General features: G+C 37.1%; 1 long non-coding RNA gene across 1 annotated transcript in view; it reads left to right on the top strand.

The window, feature by feature from the left end:
* The window catches only part of LOC128081479 (uncharacterized), a 178,824-nt gene that overhangs the window by 73,298 nt on the left and 84,414 nt on the right, over nt 1-21,112 (top strand). The window contains exons 3-5 of the long non-coding RNA XR_008207203.1: nt 3,149-3,185; nt 17,360-17,453; nt 20,347-20,510. This is a non-coding gene — a long non-coding RNA (uncharacterized LOC128081479). The remainder of the gene's footprint in view (nt 1-3,148; nt 3,186-17,359; nt 17,454-20,346; nt 20,511-21,112) is intronic.

Genomic DNA, 21,112 nt, shown 5'->3' with positions numbered 1-21,112 from the left:
TCTGTGGATCCCATCACTTTTTTGACCAGTGTGAGGAAGTTTGTTCTGTGACATGAACTTTGACTGTTCCTTAGCAGAAATGGGCATTCTTGTAAACCTAATATGAAAATTATTTAATGTGTCATCTCATAAAAATGAAACAGAATTCACTTAGTGTGCATTAGACCCATGGAGGCAGTGTATGCTCTGGCAGTACCTCATTTTGTAGCCTTTTTGGAAAGCACTTTTTGTGTCAGGTAAGTGTTAAGTGGCTATCGAAATTTCAGCAGTGTTATTATGCAAACTGTATTCCAAAGCCCACTGATGATTCTGGTGAAAGAGGAAAAGTGAGATCAAATCCAGTTTTGCAATCCCTGAACCCAAGCTCAATAGCAGTTAAAAAGTTATAATCACTTAGAGCCAGACTACAAGGTATGCTCCTTTCAGATATCTTTTAATTTTTTCATGTCCTGATATACATCTCGGTAGCAGTTTATATCCACTTTACCCACAAGCATATCGACTCTATCTGTTTGATTTAAGAGTTATATCCTTTCTTTAAACCTCTGGTGTAAAATGTTAAAAAAAAATCTGGTGTTTCAAGAGAGGAGTTAACATAATGCCCTTTTTCCTGTAGGTTGTGTAGGACTGGATTAATGGTGCTTGCATGTAACTAGTGAAATTACTAAATTACTGAAAATCCAAACCGGATTTCATTTCTGTGTGAATTCAAATAGAGTAGGGAATATTAAACACTAGACATGAATGGAGATGGTGATAGTAATAGCTTCTGGAGCCTGTTCTTAACAAGTTTTATTTTCAGTACTTCTTAAAAAAGTAACATTAGTCTTCAATGACTCAAAATCTCACTGTAAGAATACCATCAACCAAGTCGACCTAGATTAGAGGTTTCAAGCTATTTCAGAACAACAGAAATGCAGGTCCTTCCCCAAAGCAACTTTTCTATCACCACCACCATAGGCTGAATTGATTGGTGTTATTCTACAGGTAAAGTTCTGCAGTAAACAGGCGAACTACAGAGACTACCCTTTGTTGATTTTGCTATATAAAGCCAAACTAAAAAACTTTTGGTTTTTTTTCTGCTTAATGCAATTGAATATAACTAGTGTGAAATCCCTGGTATCTCAATTTGTTTAACTATGTTTTAAAACCATAGATATTTGGTTCTGCTGCCAGAATTTAAATGATGAAGCTTTTTAAAATAATACATTAAAGCTGAAATCCAGAAACAGAGAAAGATAAAAGATATCTGCAGAGAGGATAGGTTCTAAATATTTATTTATTTTTAATTTTGAACCATGGTAATTCCACATGCAGTTCACACTGCACTCTTCCATTTCATTAGTATTCTGGGTGGTCAGGATGTGCCAGCTAAATACAGCCATCCTACGGGATCTTGCTGTAGTCATAGCAACTGGTTTGCAATTTCAGAAACCTGCATAGTGGAGGTCTGGCATATCTGAGAGCACAAGGTAGAGTCAAGATACTCACTAATTAGTCTATGTGTTTTTTGAATGACTGTACATTCAGCAAATAGACTAAGAGAACTCTGACTATTTTTTTCGGTTTTACACAAACTATCAGTGAATTGCTGATAGTTTCAAGAGTTACAAGTCTGGCTTCCTGCAATTCCTTCCAAACACTCAGCATTAGAGGCCAGCTGGATAGCAGTAGCTATGGGTAGAATCATCAATAACTCCTGTAAGTTGTGAGAGCACTGTTAATGAGAGTTACTGTGCTGCAGTATGAGATGTGACAGTCTCTCAAGCCTGTGATAGTTGAGTAGAAGCTCACTGAAATCAATGAAAATCTTACAAAGTCATCAGAATGAGAGCTGAGTTAGGCAAAAAGAAGGATGAAATAATGAAGGTGAAGAAGGGATTTCATTATCATAGAATAATTAAGGTTGATCATCTAATCCAGCCATCCACCTCCCACCAGTATTGCCCACTAAACTATGTCCTTCAGTCCTCCAGGGACTGTGGCTCCACCACTTCCTGGGGCAATCTGTGCCAATGCCTCATCATTCTTATAACATTCTCCAAGATGTAAGTACCTAATGCCTCTGAATTTATTTGAAAGTTCCAGCTGAAATGCAGTTCATTTTCATTTCATTGTTTATGGTGAAGTCCAAAATAAACTCATAAATAAATCACTTGGATTAATTGTGTAGATTTTTTACTCAGAGATAGATCTCAAGAGCAGAAAATGAAGTAGGCATCATGAAGAAGGCAAAGTGCTACGGCCTAACAGAGACTGATAGATAAAGAATCCTGAATATCTTCACCTTCTAGTAAAAATTTAGGTGGTAAAATACTGTGACATGAATAAGAGAGACAGTGAACATATGAAATCCGTACTGATTCAGATGACAAAGCCGTAAAAATCATTGATCATACATGGAAAGATGTGTACAAAATATTCAGGATGCTGGAGATTAATTTCAGAACAGATCTGAGTTACCATTTTTAAGAAAAATTAAAAGTCAGTGTAGTCATTTCTTTCAGGTTCCAAATAATATTGACAAATATATCAAGAGATATGTAAGAGAAAATATGAGTCAAAAAGGAAGGATAACTGTTAGCTCAGTGAACTGTGGACAAATGCACAATTTTTCAAGGTTTTAAGGAAAGCATGCAATATATGTGAAATCCAGGAACATTTATTTTCGTATGAAAATCATGTATATGACAAAAAATTTCACCAAGGGAGTGTAAAACTTAAATTGTTTGCTTTTCAAAGCCAAATGTCCATTTTTTAAAACCAAATCATTGAAAAAAGTAACTATACGTATGTTAAATATATGTTACACGTACCTATATGTATGATAACAGGGGCTGTGCATGTGATGGTGGTTAACTCTTTGAGTCTAAGAGAGGTACTGTAAATTTTACTGTAGCCATGACTGAGAACTGTAGTCTACAGGAAGGACTGAAGTATGAAATGCAGTTGGAAATACACCGCCACAGAGTGGTTTGCTCACCTCCTGCTCACACTGGGAAGGGGGAGAGAACTGGGGAGAGTAATAAAGGGTTGAGATAAGAACTGTTTACTGAAACAGCGAAGAACAAGAAGTGTAATAGTAGTAATAATAGCATTTAAAGGAAGTCATTTTTAAGAAAACGAAATTTGTTTGTTTATTATACAGGATTCTGAGAAGTCCAAAGTGCCATTGCTCAAGACTTGTATGTGACTTCTTTAATTAACTCTAAGACACCCACCTTTTTTGTGAAAACACAATAAAGTGCAGGGCATTGAAATTGAAGTCATGTTTTTATTTGACTTTGATTAGATAAAGAAAGGCGTAAGGTTTGAGTTCTGCTTCAGTATGGTTATTTCAGTGCATGAGACAGGTGGTGTGTAGGTGCAGAAGGCTACACTAGCTGTTCCAATGTCTGCATGATTATTCTCCACCAGTGCATTGTAATTCTTTTAAAATTATCTGAATGAGCCTGAAAGAAGCTACAGAACTTTCCCCATTGTTCAGATTCATGAAAGTAATCTTCCTTAAAAAATAAATCTCTGTGCTTTTCTTTCTTCAGATAAGTAGTCCTTCTAATTTTTAGAGAGGTCTCCTTTTCCAGTGTGAGGTATAATGAGATGAGCAGTTTTCAGTTCTCTCTTAGAACTTTTTGAGTTATTGTATGCCTGAAACTTATGCAGTGTTGCTTTCAAACTGTCAAGGAGCAGAATTCCAGACATGAAATTGAGTCTAGTTAATACTGCACTGAAGCTAGCAAGCACTGAAAAATATGAGGGATCATGTTTATTTGTATGAATAGTGTGTCAAAATATAATCTCTGAAAACAATGTGGTGATGTGGAGGTCCAAGACATTCACAAAAATGGTCTGGAGACCTTGAGGCAATAAAGCTTTGAGTATGTGCTTAACTTAAGTATACCTCAGTGACACCTATCACTTCCTCTGTGCTCCGAAAGAGAAACAAATATTTTGTATTTATACTAAAAAATATTAACAGTGCTTAGTTTTATACAGTGTTTGATCTCTTTGATGTGCTTTGCCAGTTTTTGGTCCATCTCCTTGTTGTGTAAGGAACAATGTGACTGCTTCTTCATCCTTCTAACGTGTTTCCACAGTAGATGATTAGTTGAATTTGCACTGTGTGAATTTTATCTGTCTAATTTATGCATTAAGGTTGTTTCTGAGGATAGCAAACAAATGAGGGCAGACATTGTTGGAAGGGTCATCACCAGCCAGATGCCTTGGAATTAAATCTAAATTTTCAGTATTTTTGCATCCCAGCTGTAACTCCCCAGCACTCCTGATGACACACTTTCATGCTAGTCACTTTTCCCATGAGATGTGTCCTGGCAACCCCATTTCTCTCTCACACTTCTCTCTATGTGCATGTGTTAATGAAAATAATTAAATATGTTTATTACATGCATTTTATATGCAATTCCATATTTTAATGTTTGCATATCTATACCCATATGAATTTAATATATTTAATTACATATTACATATGTAAGGGCTGCTCTGAAGTAACACCTCCTGTTTTGTTATGTTGGCCCACGACATCTGAGGCAGATGTTGGTGGGATGGCAGTCGATGTTGAACCTTCCCACCAATTTCCATCACATGTTGTTGCTGTGCAACAGATGGCAGCAGAGGGACAGTCTGATAAAATGGTGTCTGACACAGAAGTGCGTATGAAGCAAAGGGGTTTAACTGAATTCCTACAGATAGAAAAACTAGCATCTGTTGACATTCACTGACACTTGCTGAATGTTTATGGAAACCAAACTGAAGATGTGAGTACAGTGAGAAGGTGAGAGGAGCATTTCAGTGGTGGTGAAGTGATGTGAAAGGCAAGGTGCATTCTGGATAGCCATGCCGATTTTTTGAGTGCAGCATGTAGGCTCTTGTTGCTGGCAAAAATGCAGACTAATGGTGTGACTGCCTTGAAAAACTGTGTTTTGTAGCTGCGAGTTTGCTTCAAGTACTGTTACTGCAATCTATATGTTGTACCTTCAACAGCAATAAGCAGGGGACATTACTATTGGAATGTATTTATGTATAATACAATATTATTTTTATTAGACAAAAATTTATTTTCTGAACATAATAAATGTAAAAAAAAAAACAAACACCTCTGCATGCAGTCTGGAACTTATAGATTATTATATGAACTTCTAAACAATGTTAAATTAAAGATGTAAGCACATAAAGAAAGAAAATATGCTGTGTGTTGACCTGTATTTTAAGAGTATTATGCCTGCTATTTCATTATTGCAGTTATCAAATTAAAACAAATGGAAGATCGTTTCTACCGTTTGTAACTCCCATAGATAATAGAATACTTCCAGAGGTGAGAGTCAACACATTGAATTACCATAGAAATCATTAAAAGAACCACCAAATAATGCTCTGATCTCTCAATTAGATTCATCTTTCTGAATTTCTTTTGTGATTATGCTTACTGTTGCTTATTTAGATTTTTTTGCTTTTAAGAAGTCGTAATCTAACCCTGAAATTTATCATCTTTTCACTAACAGAAATGTTTGTTCTACAACTGTTGTCTAATGAAATCTAGAGCAAAATAAGAAGAAAGTTAATTATCCACTAAAGTGAACTATCTGCTGCTAATTCAAATTGCCTCCTTTCATCAGATCCAAGGCACTCCAAAGAACAAATATTAATATTTCTAGAATAGAGGTATCTAACACAAAAGATTTGCTAATTAATTAGTCTTTTCTCTTATGTTTACATCTGAGATAATTAATGCCATGAAGAAATATTCATCTAAGATGAAGAATTTTATGAAGTACTATTTTGCACAGTGACATAAAACAAAGTGTTCTGCACTTACTTGCACGTGAAGGAATTAACAGCCATTAGGTATTAAACTACTGATTATAGGTGTATCATTCTATTACTTTGTTCTATGATTCTGAGATCATAGCAAACAAAACCTTGTTCTTTTTGCTAATTTGTTAAGATATATTCAGATTCATTTAAACATAGCATAACAAACCTTTTTCTGTAAGTCATATAATACTACCTGTCAGGAACAAAAACCTTCATTAGTTCCTTTAGCCCCCAGTGCTGCCTCCCTTTAAAGGCCAGCAAGCAAAAATCCAGTCCTACAGTCCCAGTCCTCCAAGTCTTGCTTACATTCTCTTTTCTTCTGTGTAGATTCTAGTAGATTCTCTATTCTTCTGTGTTGTTCTGTGTAATAGAATACAAACTGTCTGAGCAGAGGGAAGCTGGAACTTCAGCATATTTCCACAAGCAAGATGTGTGAAAAACGAGGCCAGAACCTTCAGAAAATCTGAACCGTTAGAGAGCTGCTTTAGTTTCAGATTAATTGCTTAAGTTCCCACTGTCAGAATTAGCTGGAGTTCAGCAGTACTCATGGTACATTCACCTTTTCCAATAATTGATTTCTGTGCAGTAAGGTGACCAATAGCATCTATATGATGAGCATAGCACCCTTACAGAGTTATATATGGCCATGACTCCTGTCTTCGGCTCCTTTTCATAGGTCGTAGCATAATTTATGTTACTGATGGTAAAAGTTGTTAATTGTGTCAGTGACCATATATTTGGAGGGCAAAAATAGCATAAATGAGGAAATACAATGTTTAAGACCAGGTGTTCAAAAGAGTAAAAAAAAAAAACTCTGCTTAAGGAAAATTTATTCTTAAAATAGTCATCTAAAAATCATAATCAATTCCAGAAAGAAATTAAGCAAAAATATACCATGCAAAATCAAACCAGGATGTTTCTCCCTGTATGTAGTATATGCCTGCATAACTTAAAGGTTTCCCATGTTGTATTATTTATTTTTACCAGAACTTTAGGAAAGATATATGCATATGCATGTATATGTACCTTTCAAAATGCTGATCATCTATATGGCAGAAAGAGAGAACATATCAAGACATATTAACTTTATTAGTTGATTTTATTTTTAAATACCTTTTTTTTTGCTAGTTGTAATGAATTACATGATATATAGATGCAAAAAATTGTACAACTCAGTAAGGAGTTACTTTGACATGGTACATTAAGAAACAAAGTGATATAATGCTTGAGCTACATAATGGAAACCGCATCATTTTTCTTCAGTATTTTTCCTTAAAGTATGAAATAAGAAATATGATCTTTCAGTATTTCCATAATTTTTATAGTTTTACAGGGGAAAAAAAAAATACTTTGAGCTACTTTGCTCAGTATTTTCGAGGAAGATGGTTCTGTGTCTCAGTTACAGTTGGAGAGGATCATTCCAGGGCTGGTCAAACTACTGCTAAGACTGCTATTGATTAGACTGCCAAACAAAATAAAATTAAATGTTTGTTTTCGTATTTGAATCTGTCCAAATCTTCTTCCAGAAAAAACTGTTTTCAAGAATCAGTTTTCTATGTATTTACTTGGTTATTATCTCATGTAGAGTAACTGCAGAATTACTTCCATAATATAGGATTCACAGGCTTTTTGGAGGATGATGCATTTGTGTCTCCCATATTACAACTGATCTAGCAATACCACAAGCTATTCCTCCCCTCATTCTTTAATAAAACCTCCCTAAGTGGTGATTACATTTTAGTGGTTTCATTAGCATCACTCAGTTTTTATGCTAGGTTTGCCTTTCCTCATCACTTAAGAAAAATCTTGCTCTTGTTGCTTTCTCAGTCCCCATATGCTGCTCCTCAACACACAGCACTTTCAATTTGCAGCAGGAAAAAGGAGCAGGAGGAGTATTATAGTATTTGAACTTAAGCTTCTAGTTCGGATTCTGTAAACTGTTTTTGAAGAATCAAAAGCAATGAGACATGTCTGTCTGCCTAAATACTGCAGATTTTATCCTGCTTGCAATGGTGTTGTTAATGGCAGTCTCCAAACTACTCTATTCAGAGCCATGTCACATTCCTAGATAAAGGGTGGAAGGGTGGAACTGGTAAATATGCTGAGAATATGGTGATCAGGGAAGAATTTTACATCACTGTAATAATAGAAGAGGCTTGTCAAACTTAAGCTATGACTTTATTTTGCCTTCTTGTCTGCCTTGAGAACACAAAGAGAAATGGCAATATTTTGGAGGTTAGATTGAAATCATGCTACTTGAGAAAGCTTGAATTAAACCTCAGAGGAGCTTCTACTTTTAAACACATTGCTGTACTTTGCAATTTGGAAAAATAAGCCTACCTCTGCACTGCAGTTAAAAAAGATAAGTAAAAATAATTTAAAAAAATCTGAATATACATAAAATAACTTCAAGATGTCAAGCCATCATCTCTGTTGGGTGAGAACTGTAAGCAGATGTTGTATGCTGGATTATGATACCTTTGTTTGTTTTTTCAAAGGTATGTAGGTGAGTGATTTCTCAGCTTTGGGATTCACCCCACCTCTGTGTAACAATATAGAAGTCAGTCCAAGGGAATTGGCTGTTCTCTGTGTATACCAATGGAGATGTTTGTTCCTTTGCAAGAGATTCACCAGATTGAGTGAAAGCAGGAAACCTCACGTGAGGTGGAAGAAACACAACATAAATACATTTTTGTGTAGGTTGTCAAGTCATTAATCAAAAAATGTGCACAAAAGTTATGTTGGTTCCAATGAAAAGGCTATTGCAAAGGCTTTCAGGTGCAGAAATTTCTTACACACCGGATTCCCAGTGGGATAACAGTTCAGGAGCTGGAGAATCTGTATGAGATGCGAATGATCATTTGTCCTCCTTTATCCTACCTTGGATAATTGTATTATTTGTTCACAAAACTTCTTTCCACTGTATTTTTGTGGTTTAGCCTTCTGCAGTGAACTCAAACTTGTTGAAACGACTGGGTGTACTTACAGAGGTCAGAACACTTGGAATATTCACATTGGAGAATGACTGAGGTTGGCAGTTTCTTTAATCCAGCTTCCCTGCTGAAAGCAAGATCAACAAAGTGGCCTGGTCCAGCCAGGTTGTGAATATCTCCATGCACAAAGATGTCATAGCCTCTCTAGGCAACCTGTTCTAGTATTTGATAATCCTTGTGGTAAAACATTTATTTCTCATGTTTAAATAGAATTCATTGTATTTCCACTTTTAATTATTTCCTCCTATGCTATCATTGGATACCATTGGATATCAGCCTTTTTTACACCATCACGTGAGGGATTTTTATACATTCGCAAGAAACCCCTGAGCCTTCTCTTCTCCATCTTCTCTAAGCTGGCCTGTCCCAGCTCTCTTAATATCTCCCTGTATATCACATGCTCCAAGTCCTTCATAATCCTATGGCCTCCCTTTTTTTTTAATGCTGGCTTTTAGAGAACTTATCTGCTAGTTACACAGACCTTTTTCATATATTTGGGAAAGCAAAGGTAGATTGAGGAAGCCTTTAGATTACAGTTTCTAGAAAGAAACTCTAATTCAGATGAATAGCAAAGAAAATGGCAAGAGAATGTTCAAAGAGAACTAGGTAGAACAATGCTGCATAGTTAGGTTAATTGGTATGGATGAGAACTCTCTCAGGTTTAAGCACTGAGTGTATCTAAATACTAAGAAAATTGTGTTAGAGTGTACATTTTTTTTATTGTGTACATAAAATAGGTACCATGGTGATGGCAAAAATGCAGAGCTAATGGTGGTAGAAAAATAGTATTTTGTAGCTGAGAAATTGCTCTGTCAAATAATGTTATTGTTCTTTTTGTGTCTTTTCACTATGCATGGAAATAAATAGGAGGCATTACTTTTGGAGTGACCTGTACTTGCTCTGTAACTCTGTAGTCTAGATTGCTCCTGTATATTGTTATACTTATTAAGATTTCAAGTTCTAACTGGGTTTTAATTGGCATAGTTCTACTAAATTCAATTGTTTCTTTGGGGTTTAGGATTAATAAATGCGCAGGTCTCCATCACGGTTGTTTTCCTTTAGCTAACTAATTATACAGAAACTTCTGTCACTTGACCAAATTGTATGGAAAGCTCAGTCCTGTAATTTTTAAGTTTTTGGAATTTCTCTACTGCTCAATGAAGATCAGACCCTTGCAGAGGGATCTTCTCTGGAACTTGGATGAATTAATCATCTAAATCCCACTGACTGTAAGTGCACAAATTTCACATTTCTGGAACCTTTCTTGAATAGTTTCTAAAAATCTGAGTGCTAAGAAAGCTGTAGTGCACCCACAGATCCCATTCGTGCTGTTTCTTTCCAGTTCTCAAATTTCACTGTTCCAAACAGGTGAGTATAAAATACATGTAGATATATGTTGGCCTGCAGGCTTGTGTATGTGTGTATTCATGTACGTCTGTGTAGACACACACATTGCCTGCATACCTAATGCCCATCTTACTGCTCCTAGACAACAAACAGGAGTTTTTCCTGTAGTTTTCAGTAAAAAGATCCTTTGTTAATGATCTATTTATAAATAGATTAGGGAAATACATCAGGCATGCAAAGAGAGCAATGTAATTACACAGGACTGTGTTATTCAGAATTCTTTTAAAAGCTATTTCTGGAGTGCTCTAGAAAATCTTGAATGGTCAGTTCCTCCAAAAGTCTGCAATAAAAACAAATCAGTGCTCATATCTTTTTACAAGTGTTGGTTATTTATGTGACCTGATAAGAACATGTTATGCAATGCAAACAGACAGAATGCATCAAAACTGGAGGCATCCTAGTGACTATCCATATGTTTTCCACCCACTTAAAGAGACTGTATATAAAAAGAAATAAGCTAAGTAAATGAATAGTGGTTATGAATAGATACACTTTCTCTAAAACAAGTTGTGCAAAATTTCTCACGGAGCAAACATAAAAAACAAATTGGCTTCACACTACATTGTACTCTACAGAACAGGATGAACTCTGCATTAAATAGAATCTGTAACTGGTTATCCAAAATTTTAAATACAGGTACTTATTAAAACTTCTTTAATGTTCAGTATTGTGGATATTGGAATGAAATGTGTATACATTCAAAATCTATTTTACGTTTACTAAATTAGATTTAAGCTCTTATTATACCATCTACTGGCAAAATTGATTGTAGCTCACTATGTGTGTGTATGTGTGTGTTTTGCTTTCATGGATAGTAAAATTTATTTAATGGAGGTAAATGAAATTTATCACTTGGAAACAGGAAGAGTAATATACTTGAACAGCATTACTGATCAGACATATATCATTGCACATTTTTGTTTTGTTCTGGTGCCAGTGTGAACTCTTTGCCAAGGGGTAGCATATGTCTGGTATTTTGGAGGTTGGCTTCTACATGGATAGGAAAGCAATATGAAACATCAGTCTGAGCACCGATTTTAATTTACTGTCTCTTGGGAGTGCAGCCTCAAAAATTGTATCCAGAAAATTTAGCTCTATGGGCATCACACAGAATGATTGAAGTGGGAAAGAACCTCTGGAGGTCCCAGGGAGAGATTCTTTATTAAACTGTATATGAGAGCACTGCAAAGTAGTAATTACAAGGCAAAGTATTTGGCGACAAATGAAAAAATTATGTGTAAAGAAATATTCAGCAGCATTATGCTGTGACACAGGGGTAACAGTAATATATTGTACAAAGAAATGTCTACAACATATGAATTTGAATGAAGGTATCATAAAGAGAAAAATCCCACACAGTTCTCACTCTCTAATGCAGTCCTTTGAGAACCAGCAGAGACTTAAGGACTGCTTAGTTCTTTTATACCGTATATTTCAGTTGTACCTTCTATCTTGGATTTTTAAGAACCATAGAACCAGAGAATCACAGAATGGTAGAACTGTAGAATAATAAGGGCATGGTTTTAAACTGAGGGGAGGTTTAGGGTAGATATTAGGAGGAAGGTTTTCACACAGAGGGGGGTGATGCACTGGCACAGGTTGCCCAAGGAAGCTGTGGATGCCTCATCCCTGGAGGCATTCAAGGCCAGGCTGGATGTGGCTCTGGGCAGCCTGGTCTGCTGGTTGATGATCTGCACACAGCAGAGGGGCTGAAACTAGATGAGCATTGTGGTCCTTTTCAATCCAGCCCATTCTATGATTCTATGATCATCTAGTTCCAGCTCCTGCTGTGGGCAGGGTTACCACCCACTCAATCAGGCTGCCCAGCATCCCTTCCAACCTGATCTTGAGAACCTCCAGGGGTGATATATTCACAGCTTCTTTGGACACCATCTGTTCAGCATGAACAATTGTCTATGTTTTTCTACACAGACAATTCAGCATACCTATAGAAATCTGTCATTTGCAGCAGATTTTAAACAGAGAATGGGGCTGACACAATTCTGAGTGTTATGAGTATGGAAATCAGTTGTAATGGGATTTTGAAAATTTCAGGGAGCATAAAAATCAAGTATGTAACCTGAAAGTGTTCCTAACATACTGAAGTTCTCTTAAGATTTAGTTCTTTTGTGGGATATATTATGGATTGACTCGTACATGTCCTGAATGTAGCACTGGTGGTGAGAACCGTCCAGTTTATAAACTCAAATACTACCACCCCTGGAAATCACTGTCAGTGAAATATTTGGATGAATGTTGATGAGGATCCCACAGAATAATACTAAACATCTGATGTTAATGCCTTAGAGAAATTGAAAGGTTTAACCCTGTTGTGATCAGTGGGATCTTCCTTTAACTTGTTCTCTGTCAGATCTCTTTCTCACTTTGAGAGGATTCTGACTCCAGCTCTGGATTATTATTCTGTGTTGCTGTTCTTCCTTTGGATGCTTATTATATGGTAGAAATTGTACGCAATAATTCTGCTCAAGTTAAGGCATTAGTTTGTGAACACATATCTTGAAATTGTGAACGATTCCCTCATAACGTGGGTCAAGAAAACAAAGAATTCTTCAAAGGACATATTTATGATATCAGTCATTGAGAATGCACTGAATTGCAAAGTCATGGTGCCTTGGAAGTCAGATTTCCCAAATTCATATTTCATAATTAGAGAACAAGACCCTTCTTCCATTATTATTATCAGACATCATTTCTAATTTCACTAGATCTTTTCATAGCACTTACATTACCTGAGGAATGCACAAAACTCACACTGGATTAGCATTGCCAACTGATTTATTAAGTTCAGCCTTTTTTATTCATAGCTTTTATCTCAGTAGGATAGTGGAGAACCAAAATAATTAGTTCATACATTCAACTTTGCCAGTAAAAACAGTACATCTGTCCCATCACAAAGAATATGTGTCAAAATGAATAAAATTTACTTAATGGGATGAAAGATAGGCAGCAGCCTGGTGTGGCCATTTCTCCTGGCCATACAAATTGGAAACTGAAATCTTGTGTGCTTGGGAACCAAAGTACATGAATTCCTTTAGAGATGGGGGTTTTGGGGATGGTTCACTGATGAAATGATTGTTGCTCCCCAGCCTTCCAGTGCAGGAGGTCTGCCTGAAGGCACAGCTGAGACCCAGGCTGACAGTGATGCTGATCTCAGTACTCTTTGCCTGGGGATTGGGATTTACAGCTGACACTCACATTATTATGTCATACTGTTATTATGTCATATTTTAGCTAGTATTGTTTATTTGTTTTTATATTTTGAAACAGATCTAAAGAAAGCTGATTGACTGGGATTAATTATTGGTTGGTGGTAGCAATGAGTGTTTCGAGGTACAGGAGGCGGCTTTCACATCCTTTTAGTTCCTCAGGCAAATCCATGCTTGTGTGCCGTACTGCCTTCTCAAGCAGTGATAGTCTGTTACTCTGTGTGCACCTGTACCAACTTCCAAGTTTATGTTAACAACTCATGAACTTCAGATTGCCTGTAATAAATTTTTGGAAATCAATCTTTGTTTAATCCCTGCAATTTCCTATCTGGTTGTTTTGGAATTTTGTTTTGTTGCACCCGTTCCCTCAAGGATGAGCAGCAACCTCTGCATCAGAAAATAAAAGCTGTCGTAGAGAACTGGTAAGAAGAAAAGCTGGGGCAGACATTTTGTGGCATGAGGTGTGGGAGCAGATGGCTCCTTCAGGGAGATTTACTTTCCTGGAATATGATGGATAATTCCAGATATGTTCAAATTAAGTCAGTGGGCAATGAGAACATCTCCTATCCATGCTACACTAGAAAAGGCTGCCTCTTTTAAGCCAGTACACTGGTTGACTTCTGATAATATATTACTCAATATTTTTTGCATATTGCAAATGTTCTCATTATTCACGTTTCTCAAGTGTAAGAAGATTCTCCATCACTGCTGCAAATGGATTGATGCTTTATTTAATTCACTACTGATTCCCATGTTATAGTCCTTCTGCCCACAATTTCTTGCCTGACCACTGAGGGATGGGCTGGCAACTACACACCTGTGCACGTACCTCTCCCAGGCCATTGGTTCAGGTGAGCTGAAATCATTGTTATGGGTGTGTTCAACAAGTCATATCACACTGTCAGTGAGTATTTTCTCCCCCTGTCCTTCTGAGGAGGGGAAGTAAGAGAACAATGTGGTAGAGTCTGGCTGCCCATCAGTTGCTAAGCCCTCACTCTCTTCTTGAAGAAGTTTGCATTAGCTGCTGAACTGTCTTGGGTCTTCTCAGTATTAATGGATAACAAATTTTTGTAAGGTATGTTACAAAAGCAGAACACAATGGGAGCAGTTAAACAGAAATTAACCTATCTGAAGAGTCTGAAAGAGTTATTGGTGGCTGCAGTCAATTCTGGGGCTGTTTAAAGCAGCATATCGTTAGCAACAATACTGTGTTAAACGGTACTGCTGACAACAGTACATAAATCTCATTCTGAGGGAGTTTGAAGCTCCTCCTTGTCTTTTGCATAAACCTGAGACATTTTTGGAATGTCCTGAAGTTGAGAAGGTGAGTAGCATAAGTGCAGCAGTGGGTGATGGATGGATAGCTATGAAGCCCACAGGCTGCAGCCCGATCTTTCAGATGCTCTGTTGTAGTGGTGGCCAAGGAAGGTGGCAGTGCCAAGTTTTCCGTAGGTGTCCATTCTATATTCATTTTACCCACCATCATAAACTGCAGCAATTGTTTCTAAGGTTGTTGTGAATCTACTTGTGAATGGCAAGCTACATAAATTTGAGTATATATATATTTAAGCTATTTTAGTAATATATATTTTTACATATTTTTCTTGTTTGTTTGTTTGTTTGCTGTTTTTTTAAATTTCTGGGGCTAAAATATACTGTGAAAATATAATCATTTCAGACTTGTAAGAAACAGTGTTGGTACTATATAAAAGGTACAGAAATATACTTGGGAGTACTGCGAAGTGTAGAGCCAAGAATGCCGAAAAAGGTAACTATTTCATACGTACCAAACACGCATTTGTGCTTGATAAGTAGATGAGTTGTTTCACGAAGTATCGCTTGTCTTTTTTACAAGTGAAATGCACGTGGGTGACAGAAGCTTCACAGGGATGATGTGAAATCCTGAAGGCTTTGAAACATTTGCTCTGAAACAGGGAATCTTGCAATTCAGAAGGGTATAGAACACAGAGTTTGTTATCCTATGTGTTTTAGGATTTTGTTAATCCTGTGTGTTAGCTAAGTGATTTCAGTGAGCTGTGTGTTGCCCAGTTTACCTGTATGACCAGGTTGCAAACCTGAGGTTAATCCTGCCTACATTGAACATCAGCTTCTAATTAGACATAGAAATGAATGGGCTGTATTTCCAGACATTCCTACACAAGGTAAATAACTCCTGTCCCTGAACAGGATGCTCTGAACATCACACTGCGTGCCTGCTTTCTCATTGTTGATCTGGCCAAACCACAGGCAAGAAAAAGGTCAAACCTTTCTTACCCTTATTTCTTACGTTGTAACTGAACTGAAAATGGAGATATTTTCAGCCTTCAATTTAGCAGATTAAAGTGGTGTTCAATAGTTTGAACTTCTGCCATCTCCTTTCTCTCTATTGTTGCTCAGTCACCCTGAAGGCTATCAGTTGTTGTAGTAGAGTTCTGGTCATAGTGTTACGACTGACATTGAAAAATTATGCAGGAAAATATTATTACTGAAATAAGCAGCGAACTTATCTTTCTGTTATCCTTTCCATAAGCAAATGCCTACTATCCCACTAATCTGTGTTTATATCAGGGAACCTGCGCTCAGTAGAAGTACAGTTTATTTACATTCCTGGCAACATCTCAGCTTTTTACAGTCTGCATGAGAAATTTCCTTTAGAGAAATTCTGAAATAAGCTGCTACTAAAATGGAGTCTAGCTTTGACTTACAAAAAGTTGCAGTATTTAAAATGCAAATTATTGAATTATAAATGTTTAGAATGTTCAGGATGAGGGAAAAGAAGTGGTCTGTGCATTAGAATTATAAAGCTGTGCAAGCATGTATTGCAAATTCTTACCTGCTTTCCTGAAGATTATATATGCATGCTCATACTTTTTCATTTCTTTGCTGGCACAAAACACCTTTGTTAGGATTTTAAGATATGATGTTATACATTTTATGTTATTGGAAAAAAATCTAGTACACGTTGATGATCAGGAAAATGAATATAAATGGTGTCACCTTTAACAAATGCTTTCTTGCATATAAAGCAATTGTTACAGGATTTATGCAATCAAGCTTTTCCAGTATAACAGTGTTTTTAACAAGATTTGAGGGTCTAAAATTGACAGTTATAATTAAAGCTCTGTGAGCTGATATACTGATATTTACTCACTTCTGTCATTAAGTCTCTCTGTCATAAAGCTGAAGATACACACTCTGAAATGTGTTCTTTTTTTCTTTCCCCAAAATCGAATATATTTGTTCCAAATAGGGATACCAGCATTCAGATCCTGTGACTGCAGTGACTGCTCAGCAAACAATAGAATGTACCCAAAAATGTTTCATCTGTCACTCTACTGAAGTGATCATTCCCATTAGCTTCTTTTTGTGTGTGTGTTTTGTTTTTCTATTATATTTATAAAGCTCTGATTAATATTCTATCAAAGCCTATTAAATTAGATTTTGATGTATATTTGGTGTCTGCTGTATCAGTGGTGGTTTTTTTTAAGCTGAAATTCTGTATTAAATAAAAAGAGAATTCAGGACAACAGCCTTCAGGGAGTTTGTTGGCTTAGGTTATGCAGAAAAGCAAAATAGCTAAAAAGAGCTGGAATATTTTGTTTAACAAATGATGACAACTATGCAGGAAATGGTGTAATATAATGTTATGTAATTCTTTACGTTCCTATGTTGCTATACCATTTGTATCACAAATTATGCCTTGCAAGTTATTCTGTCTGAAGCTTAAAGGACAGGTCGCTATAGCTCAGTGCCTTGTGTCCCACATATTTGGCTCCAGACCTTACAAATTTGGATTCAAGTAATATTAATAAAGAAGTTTGATAAGTACCTGAGATAGCATGAGGATTTAATTTTACTACTGCATTAATTTTAATACTGCACACATTTTTCTTTTTTCAGAGATCACCAAAAGACATGGAGAACCTTACCTGGACTGCATACACCTGCATTAGAGTGTAAAATGGAAGATCGCATTTTACAGGTTATCAATAAGGTACTTAGCAATTTAAGATAGAAAATGGTTTCAACTGAAAAACAAAAAACAATCAGCAGTATTTATTTTCCCTTATCCAGAGGCTCTGAGTCTTTGATATCTGAACAATAATAGTGTTTACAATTTTATTATATATTTTTAATCTAATCTTTCTATAACATTCTACCCTGCTATCTCCTTTCCTAGTTTGCAGAAACGTATTTTCTCTATTACACCTGTTTCCTTATTCAGCACAGTTAATCATTTTTCTTGTAGTCATCTAACTTCACTTGTATTAGGAATTAATGAAATATACCTCTAGGCTGTCTTCTCGCTAGCTACAACAAAAAAAGAGACCTACTTCAGCTCCTAATGAATCATTCCTTGTTTGGGGGAATGCACAGTACAGTTCACTGAAATTCCATTAAAACATTTGATATCCATTAAAACTGAAAGCACAAGTGTATTATGTTTAAATGCAGAATAAGACAGAGTGGGCATATAAAAAATGAAGGAGCACTTACAAAAATGATTGAACCTCTTTCAAAAATTCTAAGGCTTACTCTGGAAGAATTCCAAATGTTGTGACCGACCACAACCACCTCTTAATTTTCAGTACTGTGACCTGTCATAGTCATTGCACCACTGTATCAGCACTGATTCTTTTGCAAGGTTGTGTATGCTCCAAGTTCATCATTTCAATGTCTCTAACCTACTGTGCTTTTATACTGCCCAGGTTATCTTAGTGTATATTTTTAAGGTTAAAAAAAAAATATTTAAACAAGTTCCTAAAATATCAGATTTACATTTTTTTCCCATTTGCAAGCCTCAAACCAGTTACTTATATTTCTGTGCATTCATTTTTAGCTTTTCCCTTTATAATGAGTAGTGCAAATATGTAATTAGCTGAAACTCACCTGAATACACCTCGAAGACTTAAACTTGCTGTTCCATATGACGATGACTTTCTTTAAGAATTGGATACTTAGTCTTTTGCTCAAGGTGAAGTCTTTGACAAGAGAAAGGTATTAATTTAAACACTGCCATTCTATTTCCCAGTCCCTTAGAGCTGCTTAAAAAATTTTTGATGACTGTGAGAAAAGGAAAGAGAGGGAAAGAGAAGGGACAGAATGCTGATCAGTTAGGGGAAGGAAAAAAAAAAAAAAAAAAGAAAAAAAAAGAAAGATTTTTGTAAGAAAGCTGGATTTGAAAAATTTCCTTACCTGAAAATGCAAGAAAGCTTTTGTGGTTTCATTAGATTTATGTGTTTAAGCCAAAAATACCGGAGTTCTTTCTGTCTGTCCTATCAATGGCATGTGTCTCTTCTTTCTCTCAAACTTTTTTCCAGTTTCTCCTGGATTAAAAGGTACAATATAAGGTGAGTAATGGAGTATTAGATATTGGGAAGGCTCAGCATGAAGCTTGCCAGAACCCAGTAAAATGGAGAGACAGAAGACTAGATCACATTAAAATGTATGCACTAAGCAGTTGCACAGAAGGAAGTGAATTTCAATCTTCGTTTGTAATTCTGGAAAGTGGAGAGTTTACTGTAATACATTGGTGAAATACTGAGGAGTAACACCAGATGCTTTGGGGATTTCTGAGAAGAAAGCTTATGAATCATAAAAGTTGGCTGTCATTTCTTGCCAGCAGATACCTAAACGTGTACAGTATGTTTAAAGAAAAAAAAGAGAAACCTAGGAATCTTTGAGTGTGGAAAATTGGGTCATTGCTTCAGCTTGTCTAAGTCTCAGTGAGTGGCATTCCATCCCTCAGGGGTGCTGACCACACCACACCTCTTGGCATCATCTGCAAACATGCTGATGGTGCACTCAGTCCCACTGTCAATGTAATTGATGAAGATATTGAAGAACATTGGTCCTGTTATTGACCCTTGAGGTACACTGTTCATCAGTCATCTCCATCTGGACATTAGGCCATTGACCACCACTCTCTGGGTGTGAACTTGCAACCAGTTCCTCGTCCATTGATCAAACCACACATCAAATCCGTATCTTTCCAATTTGGAGACAAGTGTCAAAGCCCTTAGTGAAAACCAGATAGATGACTTCAGTGACTCTTCTCTTGTCCATTGTCCACCATAAAAGGCTGCTAGGTTGGTCAGGCAAGACTTGCCCTTCGTGAAGCAGTGTTGGTTACCCCCTATCAGCTCCTTGCCTTCCATATGCCTTAGCAGAGCTTCCAGGAGCTTCTGCTTCGTGTTCTTCCCCAGCACTGAGATGAAGCTAACAGATTGGTAGTTCTCTGGGTCTTCCTTTCCATTCTTCTAAAAATGGGTGTGATTTTTCCTTTTTTCAAGTCTCCAGGGATTTCACCTGACCACTGTGACAGTGTTATTTCCTACAATGCAGTTTGGCTGTTGTTATTTCTTCAGTTCTTAAAGGATACGTACAGTGCAATAAGTTGTATGGATCAGCAGCATATGGACAAGCAGCAGTTTCTCCCCCTGCAACTCTTGCTGTGAAAATGGAAGTATTGGGGTATCCCTGAGTCCTTCCCAGCCCTCACTTCTCTGGCACGAGGGTTGAAGAAGCCATTCTTCTCTGGCGCTTCCCTGCTTGGGGACACAGGCCACATACTTACTCCGCTGCCTTTCTTCTCTGCCAGAGGTCCAGGAAAGTCAGTGGACATACAGCGCTGTCTGTGTTACAGTGGGCAGGATGGGGTCACTGGCCATATCAAAGTTGGCAGAAGGTGGGTGGTGGTGGCAACAGGTGGGGCAGGCCTACAGCTGGAAGCAGAGGTGGGATGAGTGCAGGGGATGAGAGGGGAAGGGGGGTCACCACCTCATCTTCCTGCAGGGGCTGAGCCCTCGGCCCATCTGTAGGCTGTGAGGGAGCTGAAGGGCTTTTGCCTGCAGCTGCAAAATTGCCTCATTCGCTCTTTCTCTCAGGGTCCCTGGAGGAAAGTCTGCAGGAGAGGACCCATCACTGCTGGGCCATGGTTTGCAGAGTACTCCCTGTCAGGCAGCACTGTGACCACCATGAAGCAGGACATGCCAGGCATGAGGGAATAGGGTGACTGACAGCAAAGTACCCACATGTCTGCTGGGGAGAGGTAAGTGGGGCAGCCCAGCCCAGGGATGGGCCACATCTTCTCTTAGAGAATATTTGTCCATGCACTGCTCTTACACTGAATAATAGATGTTCAAAGTTTGTACAAGGAAAAACATTCAGGTTTAATTAATTCAGCACATGATAAAAAATATGAAATAATCTTCTGCATATTCTTTGTACTGGAGACAAGATTTGGTTGTAACATTGAAAACATAGTTTATTTAATGCAAGACCTCGATATTTTTGTGTGATGATTTAATCAAACATGCTGAAGTTGGAAATCTAAAGGTTTCAAATAATTCATTTTAATTACTTAGGCGTCATTTAATCAAAAAATCTTCCATGGTAATAATTATATTGTCGGTCCTTTTCTCACATATACTTAAATATTTCATATATTAATATCAAACTTGATTACCGTACTTACTGAGAGCTACAAGCTGCTGCATTGCAGTTGCTGAGGTAGTGCTATCTGAACGGCTCAAAATGAGCTCATTTGGGTATTGGAAGCCAGCAAAACACTGGTAACACACCTGTTTGTTTGGGTTAATATAACCTATTAAGAAGCATGATGAATTAGTCTCTGTGGAGTTTCTTGCTATC

This window comes from Tympanuchus pallidicinctus, unplaced genomic scaffold (genome assembly GCF_026119805.1).
Source record: "Tympanuchus pallidicinctus isolate F22 unplaced genomic scaffold, pur_lepc_1.0 scaffold21, whole genome shotgun sequence".
Lineage (NCBI taxonomy): Eukaryota > Metazoa > Chordata > Aves > Galliformes > Phasianidae > Tympanuchus > Tympanuchus pallidicinctus.
This window is presented reverse-complemented; position numbering and strand designations above follow the sequence as displayed.